The sequence below is a fragment of the Stylophora pistillata genome, chromosome 8 (genome assembly GCF_964205215.1).
Source record: "Stylophora pistillata chromosome 8, jaStyPist1.2, whole genome shotgun sequence".
Taxonomy (NCBI): Eukaryota; Metazoa; Cnidaria; class Anthozoa; order Scleractinia; family Pocilloporidae; genus Stylophora; species Stylophora pistillata.
Genome location: NC_142526.1, coordinates 11,460,103 through 11,473,353, shown reverse-complemented (window position 1 = coordinate 11,473,353; position 13,251 = coordinate 11,460,103). Strand labels below are relative to the sequence as shown.

Genomic DNA, 13,251 nt, shown 5'->3' with positions numbered 1-13,251 from the left:
ACTGTCAAGACATTGTTTGCTAAGAAGCTTCACTGATACATGTACTACCGAATCCAGAGCTACCACATCATAAGTATTGGAACTCAGTGTAGGCTCAAGAACAGTCAAGGAATAAAGATTGTTGAGATGTCCTCATATTACCGTGATCTGTAAAAATTTCACAGATAAAACCATTTCTTTAGAGTCACAATACACGTAAATTATCCGCGATGGTTTTAGTTTTTAACGTAAGGAAAGAAGTTTTAATGGAGGGAAATATATCATCCACTCATCAGAATTAGATACTATCGCCTTTATATTTTCCATATTTCAATAACTGAATTGATGGACTTGCTCAAACCACAGTGCAAACGCGCTGATACATCTTAGCCTGCCAGCAGGCCCGAAAGGCATCTGGGAGAGTATCACAGATACAGCCTTTACAGACCTCTCGCCGGCTGGTATTGCTCAAGACGTTACACTTATTCGCGGGTGAAAAAAGGCTCGGAATGGTACCGAAGCATAAGTAATGAATGCAGTCTAGCTTCTCGCGGATAGATGCATCTTGACAACTCTACGAGACAAACTGATCTGTTACGATTCACTCGCAGGTTAATGAATGACGTGGATAGACGGCCATTACGCAGGAAGAAGATAAATTAGGTCGGCTTCTTTTGATTACTTAACGGAGCTAAAGGATTGTAGGTGACGACAACTCTGAGCTCTTTTTTTCTACTAAAATTGCCAATGGAAAACTTGCGAATCAAATACTAATTAAAGACCAGATTCTGATATATACGTCAGGTTTAAAAACCGTTAGACGCCCGTGAAAGTTTAGAACTACAAGTAGATTGACCTGCATAGCTTATAATCATGTTTAAAATCTTAAACTGAAGTGGAACAAACATGAGAGTTAACCTTCATATATGACACGTTCAAGCACATTTGTTATCTCTTGTTTAGGCTTCTACTGAACCGACTTTAATTGCTAGGATAGTGATATGACTTGAGATGATCAAGTGACGACTGACGTCACATTTCCACCCACAAGAAAGTGCCTATTTAGTGAACAGATAAAAGCTGTTTTTAATTAGTTTAATCATTATTTTCCGTTCGGCTGCACGTCAAAATGATTTCAATTATTGACTTTTGAACCAAGTGAGATGATAGAAGGTGCCAGAGTCGAGACTACTAACCACGTGTATCACTCTGCGAGATTTCACAAGCGTGACTGTCGAAACCATGTGCATTTCAACACTGCCAGCCGTGACCTTCAATTAAAATGAGGAAACAAACAGAGGAAGAATACTCTCGAGGACAAAATACTGCACAGGGAGCTCCGTCAAAACTCTTGACCAATTAACCAATTAAATCCTATGAGAATTCGTTTTTATTTATTTTTTTTTAGGAAAATTAATGTGGCCTTCTCTTACGATTTTTAAAAACAAGCATTTAGTAAAAAATGTGACATGTGCGCTAAGATTGGTTTCAGATATTGATATTCTGTGACTATAGTCTTCGCTTTCTCTCACATCAGCCATTCTATCACAGTCTTCACGGGCTACATATCCAACAGAGCTATTGACAGAAAAAAAAAAAACCCTACCGAGCTTATTCAACACTTTCAAAACAAAGAATTCGGAGAGCTCAGACCAAAACTGGTCATAAGACAGGTGTCTGTGGCTACTTGCTGATGGAACATATCAGTAGATTGCTGACATATAAAAATGGTCATGGTGTTCACAATGATCCTAAAATTCCTTACAAATCCCATCTTTCCGACAGTTTCTGATACCCAGAATATCCAAATATAATCGATTAGTTGCCACTAAGGGTGGCCAGACGACAGGAAGCAAAACGCGTGCACTGTAAGTACCTCCCGTTGTCCCATACAAAGCCTTAGAAAACTTTTCTAAGGCTTTGTATGGGATTTTTTTCAGGAGTATCTGGTAACGCTCCAGGTTGCTTCATTATGCTTACCGCAAGGCGTCATAATCTCGCCGCTTTGTGACAGAAATGTCGTTTAACTATAAATTAAACCAGAACACCAACAGAACTATGCATGTCTCAATTTTCCGATGAAGGAGTGTTACGCATCAATGACCCGTCATCGCTTGTCAAACTTTGCAATGACTTCCACTTACGTAATCGGCGCAGGATGTACATTATTATACTACTGATGAGGTAATAATAAATAAATCTGATCTTAGGGCAATCCAGCAGCAAAACACCCGCTATCGCCGTAAGCACAAGACAGTGTGGGTTTATCGAAGACCACAGTTTTGGTTTGAACAGCTCCTCTAGTTTTAAACCGATTTCAAGATCATTTATGGCAAGAGCACTTCAGGGTAAGCATGGATACATTCGAATACATCTGTGGTCTCGTTGGCCCTCAGTTAATGCGGCAGAATACAATTCTTCGTGAAGCAATCACCGTGGAGAAGGGGGTGGCTGTTGCTTTGTGGAGGTTAGCTACTGGAAATTCGTATAGAACCGTGGGATTAACGTTTGGGATCGGCCGATGTACTGCCATGAATGTCAAGGACGAATTCTGCTTTGCCTTGATGAGAACAGCTAATGATTTCATCAAATTTAGGTATTATTACGAGTTAATTCGTCTGCCATTTCAAAACCAAAGTGAACCACGAGGTGAGCGCGAGCGACTGGAAAAGGTTCTTTGTAGAGTCATCATGGAGAGACTAAGGACTCTCGGGAATGATAAGCTTAGAGACAACCAAGCTGGCCTCTGTAGAGAAAGATCCTGTTCGGACCAGATCGTCACTCTACGAGTTATCGAAGAGCAGTCCATCTGATGGAATTCTTCCAAGCTTTCGACAGCCTGGACAGAGAGATTATTTGGAAGCTCATGACTATGTGTGAAAGTTTTATCAGCCTGATTCGCAATGAGGATATGACATGCAAAGTCACACATGCTGGCAAGATCTCCCTTGGCTTTGGGGTTCTTACTGGAGTCAGGCAAGGATGTTAACCACCATTCCTGTTCCTTCCGGCTATTGACTGGATTGCAAGACTGAGAGACTACATGCAGCAAACAAGAAAAATAGAATCCAGTGGATACTGTTGCCTCAATTAGACGACCTCAGCTATGCTGACGACTTGGCTCACTTTTCCCATAACGTTGGGCGATTGCAATAGCAAACATCAGCCATATCACGGAGTAAAGATTCTGACCTGCATACCCTGGCCACAGACAGGAGTCAGACCCATTCGCTGCTTGCTCGTGGCGCACGAGTAAAGCGAAGGGTATGAGTCTACATGAGTCAACATGGCATGGTCATGTAAGGGTAATTTATTATCATTCCCACAACTCTCCGTTCCCTTTGCTTGCCTTGTGTTCAATATATTTACGTCAGAGTAGAAACCCCATTTCCTACTTATTTCTGAGAATTAAACAATAAACTTCGCATAAATTATGGATGCGTCCAACAATATTAATTAAGGAGCTTTAGCAACGACGACGGCGACGGCAATGAAAACGTGTGTCAAAATCTAACTTTTCATTTTTGTAACTCTTTCGAGATTATTCCGATGTGTTTCACTTGGAAAATGCTGGCGAACTATTCAGGAACTATATCACTACGAACGGCGTTAAAGTAAGGAAAAAGAAAGAAAACTTAAACGTCATGCGCTCACGTTCTCGAGAAAACCTAAAATTTGGTTATTTCACGTTGTTTTTATGCCGAGAACGGCAAAGAAATGTACCAAAATGTTAAACGCACGTGCAGGGCGATTGTTTTTGCTCATTAAGCCTATTGTTTTCTGCCTTTCTCGTTGCCGTCGCCGTCGTCCTCGTTAAAGCTCCCTATAAGGGAATTTAAGCAAACCACGACGGCGACGGCAACGAGAACGTGGAAAAACAATAGATCTAATGGGCAGAACAATAGCCCAGCACGTCTGTTTCAAAACTTTGTACATTTCTTAGCCGTTCTTTGCAAAACAACAACGTGAAATCACCAATATTTGCATCGTCTGCGAACCGAAACCGCGGCGGCATATTATTTTAATTTACATTTGGAACTCAACGCTACTTTTATGCGTTATGTTGAGTTTGAGATCTGGCGCCCTATGAGACAGAAAACACATGCAGCCATTTTCGAGATTCTAACTAAAAGTAGAAACTCATTTCTTAATCGACGTCTTCCGTGGCGTTGCCGTCGTGACTGCTTAAGTTCCCGGTTGTGTCTTCGGCAACGGCTTGGTTTATGTCTTAATAAACTTTGCATTCTTAAATAATACACTACAAACGAACAAGAAAACAACTTACATTAAATTACCAGATATTCTTGTAGGAAATCGCTAGGTAAAAATCTAAGCTAGGGAAGTGTAACTATACGGTTTTGAAGGTCTTGAAGCTTTGATGGAGGTGAACAGAAACCACCCAATATTTAGCCAAAGGAAAGAAAACATCGAGCTAGATCGAATAAGGAAAACTTTATACAATGTCTTTACTCGATCGCAACAATAGAAGCAGAATTTTAATTTCATTTCACTTTCAACAAAAAACAACATTGCTCATTGACAAGATTAGACTGAGAATAGTTGCTAAAGCACTGTCCTAAATCTTCCGTCACATCACAGTTTTTCTTCCAATCGTCTTTGGCTTCTCGTGGCTACATTGGCTGCTAATCGACCAAACGAGAACGACTCGTACTTACTAAATACAGCTTCTTCATCCACGAATTTGATTACCATCCAATAACCACTCAGCTGGCTTCGGTAACTTGAATGTTGAACCCCTTATGTGATTATCTTTCCCAGGCTCTTTTGATTTCTTCGTCGTCAGTTTGTGATAAGGTTTGCTACACGTACTAGTAGAGAGGCGAAGATGAAAGGCAAATTACATTTCCTGTCTTTCTTCAGTGTGGACTCTCCTCTTGCTCAGTCTGCTTTACCGCACTAGTTCTAGTCCTTCCTGGCTTTGATAAGGTAAAGTATAAAGTGTCACTTTTGAGCAAGTCCGCGTTCACCGCCAACATTTCGATCAAAGATCATACAAGTACTCCATTCTTCAGGATTGTAACTCTTGAAATTCTCTCGCAGCCTCATCATTGTGTTTGAATTTAAGTTCAATAGTTCCTTTCCCTCGTAAACAGGAAAGTAAACGTGTTGTGTTCAACTTTACGATCTCAGGTATGGAAGATAACAGCTTTGAAAGCGTAATGTATTGTTGAATGCGTTATAAAATATTGTTAGGAAAATATTCCTTACAAGAATTCGAAATTATATTCTCTACTTCTGACTCGCTTTACCGAAAAGGAGGAGAAAAAGGGAAATACCACGAACCTAACTTTGTATGGAAAGTAACCTTGAAAATTTTTCCTTATGAGATCGAGCTCGGGAAAATACCCGTTCAGTTTCTGTGTTTAAACACCTGCTACAGCTGTCAAACGTCTGCGCATGTGCAAACCTTTTGAAGAATTATGAAGGGTATGACAGTAGTATTTTGCTTTCAAGTCTCCAGAACCAAGTTTTTTTTTCCCACAGGGGTTTGTTGACAACCACATAAAAGATTACTATGAGGAAAATGTGCGCATACGATTTTATTGATAATTTGACCGGTATCAGAAAACGACTGTATCCACGAGTGAATGAAAGTCGCACAGAGCGTTTTCCGTGCTTTAACATAATGTGTTTATTTCATGGGGACTTAGATATTCTTTTTAGTGTAGTATTTGTGCTCCTGATTGGCTACGTTAATAATCAGTACGAATTTTATTCACAGTGATTTTCGTGGATAATTCTCATTGCCTATGATATAAAAGCTAGTTACTCACTGTGCTTTAAGAGCGGATAATTTTTTGATAAAGCGCAAAGCAGTATGGTTAATCAACAGAATATGTGTTGTAATAGTTTCAGTTCGAAAATTCCTTACATTCATTTTTCCATAGTTGTGTTTCCTTTTGCCGATCTCTATGAACTTTTCATTTTATTTCGTAAATTTTGTATGACCGCGGTTTTCTTTATTACTCCTTTACATTTTGAGCGTGAAAATAGCGCACGGCCGGCCACAACTGAGCCATTTGCTCACTCCTCACTTTTGACTGCCTTTACTTTACGTAAAATAACCACTGAACGAAATATTTGCGATGAGCGATTGGATCAGTTTTGGCCAGCCGCGCAACGACTTCCTGCGCAAAACTGTTTATATTTAACAATTATCCGCCTCAGGTTCGGTGAATATCGTCGAATAATCCCCTCGACTTCGTCTCGGGGAGGCGAATAATTGTTTTAGTATAATTTCAAAGCTTAACAACAGAGAAATGTCTAAATTTATAACATTTTAGTAACATTTATTAACATTTTATATTAACATTTTATATAAACTGCGTGGAGCGGTTTATATAGCGTCATATAAGGAACTGTTCGACCAATCAGATTGCTGGAAACTCTGCTCAGCTCTGAAATTATACTAAAAAAAGTTAACATCCCATTTCACAAGAATGTGTTCAAAGTAAACAAAATTAAGGGACTTTGAATACAGTGTTTGTCTGATTACGGGTATTTTGTTGATTTGCCATTTTGTTCAAAGCTTTGATATAAAAAAGGATACATTTTTAAAGCATCATGATCTTATAGACTGTGTAATTGTTTTTAGTATATACTAAAACAGTGGATAGCGTTGAAGGCGCGCTCTGATTGGCTAGTCAAACTCCGAATATCCTTTGCTATTCACCTGCGAGCAACTCGGGAAAAAATGGCGTCCCGATTTGCATCGGTGACAAGCGAAGAAATCACTCAAATTAACGACGGTGGTGTATATTATCTCACTGTTTTAGTATATACTAAAACAACTATTCACCTCAGTGTCGGTGGTTAGCGGTGGATATTTACCTCGCTGCTTCGCGGCTCGGTAAATATCCACCACTAACCACCTTCACTTTGGTGAATAGTTGTTAATTATCCCGTCTGAAGCATTTTCTTATTTTCAGAGGTTTCAAGGAGAAAATTAGTTTTCGATAATTTTTAGGGGGTGTACCAAGTTTTTGGAGGCTGTTCTATGAAAGAAAAGCGGCAAGGAAAATGACGCCTCGAAGCAACGGAATACTCAAAAACCTAGCGCATGCGCATACGTTGTTCAGCTCCGTTGGTGCCCCGTATATTATGGTTAGGTATTAAGGCGGTCAACGGCTCCATTTTAACAAAACCGCCTGAAAACGGAAATTTTCCACAGTGAGGCTCTGGTAAGATTTTTCAAGATCTAAACATGTTGTTAAAGCAACGGCTGCTTATGACAGAAGATATAGTAACACAGTTTTCAGCTCCTTGCCTGGCTATTTCATCGTACTGTGGTAGGTTTTTGGAGGTGAGAGAAATTGGTTTTAGCAAAACAAAACGAAAACGTTAGCAGCCTAGGGCTAGATGTTCGGAGGGATTTCAACGGCAGTCTGGCAAAAAAAGCGTGTGGCATCAGTTTTGCGATCATATGATACATTTTCTGCGAATGATGTGCTCGGGAGCTGTAATCATGAGAACACATACCTGTAAACTGCTGTTTAAAAATATCTAGAAATGTGGTAAAAACAAAGGACGCAGCCGACTGTTGCGCTGCAATGATTTTAACACACTAAGATGTAATTGTTATGCCAATAACGTAGCTCCATTTTCTACCTTTAAAAGCACACACAACCCACAATTCCTCTATTCGCTCCGACGAAGGGCTAACGCTCAAAACGTCAGCTTTTGTAATCGTTACGGTGGCCAATTTACCATTTCAACTTTGTTGATAGATCCAAATTATTTCGTTACCCCCACCGACGCAGCCCCAAACAGTTTCTTTAGAAACTATCAGCCTTTATTCACTTATAAAGTAATCGTTGAAGTTTACGCAGAATTAAAAGTTAGAGAAAGTAAAAACACTATAGTACACATTGTTCAAAGTTGCTTACCTCGTTCGTCCAAATCAGCAGATTCTGGCTCAGTGCAGTTATAATCTCACTAATTAATCAAGAAAGGTGGCAAAATACAAAGTTTTTTGAAAAGTCTACAGCAATTATTCCATTCTAAAAGCGAGGTCTGTAACACTCTTCTTAGCTTCTGTTTGAAAATGTGCCTGGTGAAATACCAAGAGACGAAGTCGAGGGGATTATTCGACAATATTCACCAAACCTGAGGCGAATAATTGTCTTGGTATAATTTCAGAGCTGAACAACTTAGAAATTTCTAAAATCATAACATTTTAGTAACATTTATCAACATTTTACTTTAGCATTTTATATAAACCGCGTGGAGCGGTTTATATAGCGTCATATAAGGAACCGCTCGACCAATCAGATTGCTGGAAACTCTTTCCTCAGCTCTGAAATTATACTAAATATATATATATATATCGCAAGTCGTTAGTGGAACTCTCAGGCCAACAAAGGTGCACCGCACCGGGAGGATCAATAAAGATTCGCAGTCCAAACCTCACAGCAAACACGACCGTAGAAAGTTTAAAAGTTGCGAGGATGGACAACTTCTGACGTCACAAATATGAAAAAATTTAATAAAAAACTTTTCGGTCCGAGACCTTCTTCAGTTCTTTACAACTTTTGAAATAAAAAAAGAGAGCATTAATTAAGATCGAAGTGCTAATGATTACGTAATTACAGATAACGACTAATGAACTGGTGCTAATAAAAAGATAACAAAAAACCTAATTACAAAGGAAGCAATGGACAAAATGCAAGAAACAAACCCTAAAAACTAAGAGATAAGAATACTAAATACGTTAAAATGAGTGGCGTAACCAATTGCAAAGAAGCAATGGGGCAAGCAAAAAAAATTTGCATTTAATCCTAACTTGCCCGACGTAAGCATTTGTTTATTCTGCAATCTAACCCCAAATTGAAAGAACTTTTTCCTCAAAGTTCTATCTTACCATCTTTTCGTCGATCGAAAAATCTCAAAGTATTGTTAGCACCATCTCGTTTTAAAACTGCCTGCAAGAGACAAACCATTCCTCATAACAATGGCTGCTTTAAATGCGATAGGAAAAGATGCGACCTCTGTCAGAATTTCTTTGTTGAATCTAAATCATTTTTCAGCTTTCAGACAGGCAAAAATTACATCATTCACTCTAGACTTTCCTGTGACCCTAAAAAGGTGATTTACTTGGCTTCCTGTAAGAGATGTCGCCTGCAATACGTGGGATCTACTACTACCGACTTTAAAGTGAGATTTCGAAATCACAAATCTGCTATGCTCACAAACAAAACAACTTGTGAAGTAGCTATACACTTTAACAAAACCTCACACACCCTGGACGATTTTTCGTTCCAATGCATCGATCGGGTATAGGCCCCCAGTGGCTTTGTAGAGATTTTTAGGCTTTTAATAACAAAAGAGGCATATTGGAGTGCTCAGTTGTTCTCTTTGGCACCCCGTGGTTTGAATAAAAGAAAGAAATTTCATTCGAAAAATAGAACTTGCTATAATTAATTTTCCATCTTATATTAGGCGCTACTAATTGATCGTTCAAAGGCCCTTTTCTTGGATTTTGTCGGCCCTTGGGGTAGGATTTGGACTCAGAGGCCCTGCCAAGGGATCTTATCATGATTAGTATCATTTAAGGGACCCTCCAGGGATTTTGTTGCTAATTTGCCCTTTCAGGCTCCAAAGGCCTTGTTTTGGGATTTTGTTACGGTTTACAGTTGTAGTTAAAAGGGGGCCTTCTCTTTTTTAATGCTTGCCACATTGCTTCTTTGCAATTGGTTAAGCCACTCATATTAACATAATTAGTATTCTTATCTCTTAGTTTTTAGGGTTTGTTTCTTGTATTTTGTCCATTGCTTTCTTTGTAATTAGGTTTTTTGTTATCTTTTTATTAGCACTAGTTCATTAGTCGTTTTCTGTAATTACGTAATCATTAGCACTTCGATCCCATTTAATGCTCTTTTTTTATTTTCTAAAATTGTAAATAACTGAAGATCTCTGACCGAAAGGTTTTTTATCAAAATTTTTTTATATTTTTTACGTCAGAAGTTGTCCATCCTCGCAATTTTTAAACTTTCTACGTTCGTGCTTATTGATCCTCCTGTCCGTAAATCACATCTTTGATTGCCGTTTTGCCAGCATGGTTGTCATGATAGTATAGTGGTCATCACACCTGACTATTAACAGGAGGGACGTGGGTTCAAATCCCGCTCAGGGAAAATTTTCTTTTCAAACATTTATTCTATTTAAGTATGATTACTTGGGGTGTACTGGGTCAGGGTTTCCCTCCCATACAGAATTTGTTTAATTGAAATTAGCCTGTATCCGTAATTGGATCCTCCTTTCAAGCATTTATTCTGAGCGGGATTTCTTTTCAAACATTTATTCTATATATATATATATATATATATATATATATATATATATATGTTCTGTATACGAGGAAAACCCTGGCCCTGCACACCCCAAGTAATCATACTTAAATGGAATAAATGTTTGAAAAGAAAATTTGCCCTAAGCGGGATTTGAACCCACGTCCCCCTGTTACTAGTCAGGTGTGATGACCACTACACTATCAGGACAACCATGCTGGTAATACGGCAATCGAAGATGTGATTTACGTGATCGGAGACGTGGTCTCCCGGAAAACTTCATTTTCAAGGTGACAGGGTAGGGGAAGCCTATAACCCCATATGAAACCCAACTAAGGATTTATTAAAGATACACGACCGAAGTAAACTTCGGTCGTGTATCTTTAATATATATATATATACATATATCTATATATATATATATATATATATATATATATATATAGATATATGTATATATACATATACATATATAGAAGCAAATGGACTACTCAAGTTACGCACATATGGATTTTAATACAAATTTCGGATTTTAATACAAATATGGATTTTAATACAAATTTCGTAGACCAACAAAAGTTGATCCACTCATCAGTCAAACTCCATACACACTGAGGCATCGAGACGGTTAACTCTAACTCAGCAACGTGATCACATGACATTGTTTAAAAAACGTGAAACCCCTCAATGACGAAAGATCTACTCGGACGTGCCCTCGACTTCGCGTCTAACTACACGAACATCTCCCCAGATGATCGCCAAATCGTCCTACTTCCTAAAGAATCACTACTATTTAGCAATAAGACCCCATGGCAGAAGAAAAATTCCAACGGCCTTTTCGACGTCACCATGGGAAGTTATGATGGAGCGGAGACATGTGAACTAGTCGGCTGCTACCTCCTATCACAGCTTGCGACTATACCAGAAATTAACAAAAAGTGGGAGAGAATTAAGAAATAGATATGCACGATATTTTCCCAAAACAACCTTAGAATTACTATCGAGGCAAACAAGACTATCATCAACATTCTCGATGTAACGCTCGACCTGACTACCGACAGATTCGGACCCTATTCAAAACCAGCAACTACCCCTCAATACGTACACAGCAAGTCTAACCACCCACCTTGCATACTACGAAACATCCCCGAAGCAGTCAATAAAAGACCATCTGAAATCTCTTCTGACGAAGACATGTTTAACAAAGCCACACCTCCCTACCAAGACGCGTTACACAAGAGTGGCTACACATACAAGCTGCACTTCACTGAACCGGAACCGCACCGACCGAAACACCAAACCATAAGGCGAAGAAACATAATTTGGTTTAACCCACCATTTAACAGAAACGTCCAGACAAAAATTGGCAGAGTGTTTATTAACCTTATTGACAAGTGCTTTCCAGTCACCCACAAACTGAGGAAAATTTTTAATAGAAACACCATTAAACTGAGCTACTCATGCACACCCAATATGAAACAGATCATAGACGGGCATAACAAAGCCACAATCAGGAACGCAAAAATGTCCGAAGAAAGCCGCCCCCAAAGATTGTGCAACTGCAGAAACGAAAACGAATGCCCTTTAGGAGGGGAATGTTTGCAAAGCGAGGTTGTCTACCAAGCCACAGTCACTACCAGGGAAGAAACTGAAACGCACGTTGGCCTCACAGCGACAGATTTTAAGACTAGATTGCGCAACCACCGAATGTCGTTCAACCACGAGAGACGGCGAAATGACACAGAGCTGAGCAAGTACCTGTGGAAACTCACGGAGAAGAGGGAAGACTATTCGATTTCATGGAAAATTATTGCTAGGGCTAGAGCATATTCCAATGCCACAAAACGTTGCAATTTATGCCTCACTGATAAAATTTTTATCTTGTCTTATCCACATGAAGCCTCTTTAAACAAGCGAAGTGAAATAATATCCAATTGTAGACATCGGAAAAAATATATTCTCAAGTATTCTTAACGCTATTATCGGCGCGCGCATGGTTTTCAAGTTGAATTTTTTAAACAATGTCATGTGATCACGTTGCTGGGTTAGAGTTAACCGTCACGATGCCTCAGTGTGTATGGAGTTTGACTGATGAGTGGATCAACTTTTGTTGGTCTACGAAACAGGCTGTATTAAAATCCCTATGTGCGTAACTTGAGTAGTCCATTTGCTTCTATAATCGCTCCTTCATTGTCGAGCACTGTCCTGGATCCTACGTTGCCTATTTCGCTTATATATATGCATATATATATATATACACTCATCTATATACACTCATATATATATATATATATATATGTACATATATTGTGGGAGGTTGCCCTGATGAGTAGAAAAATACGTCAGTTTTTATCCCTCTAAGCCGAATCCTGTGATGAGTGAGCAATAACGAGACTGGCTTATAGGGATAACAACGTAGACGTCGTATTTTTCTACTCAATACACTGGCACACACACACACACACACACACACACACACACACGCACACACACACACACACGCACACACGCACACACACATATAATATATTATGAATGGCGAATAAAACTTGTACTGTATTGTATACAATGATGATCGACGATGAGTGTAATGCTTTAAATTGGCGAGTGGCTAAAGGCTTAATTGATTCTTATCACTTTGCTCCGATGATTTGATTGTCACGCTCTTCGCAATCGAATAAATTTTCCACGCTGCTTCCTCCCTGATCTTTTATGTCTTTTATATGCGCTCACTCAGTCTCGCAGGCAACTTTCAGTTCCCAAGATCCTTCATCTTCTTTCCTTTCTCGAGGACCCTGGAAACGAGCTTGGAGATTCCGTCTTAAAATAATTCAAAGCTAAAAATATCTTAATGTTGACACGCCGGACTGCCGGACCTGCTTCAGCAAATTCAGCTTACTTAATCAGGAACCACAAGTCGCACATGACTTGAACAAACTGAGCTCATGCAATTTTAAAGAGTTAG

The 13,251-nt window shown here is 39.2% G+C and overlaps 1 protein-coding gene across 1 annotated transcript in view; it reads left to right on the top strand.

The window, feature by feature from the left end:
• Positions 1–13,251, top strand: part of LOC111328758 (uncharacterized) — a 209,563-nt gene that overhangs the window by 24,550 nt on the left and 171,762 nt on the right. The window lies entirely within an intron of this gene.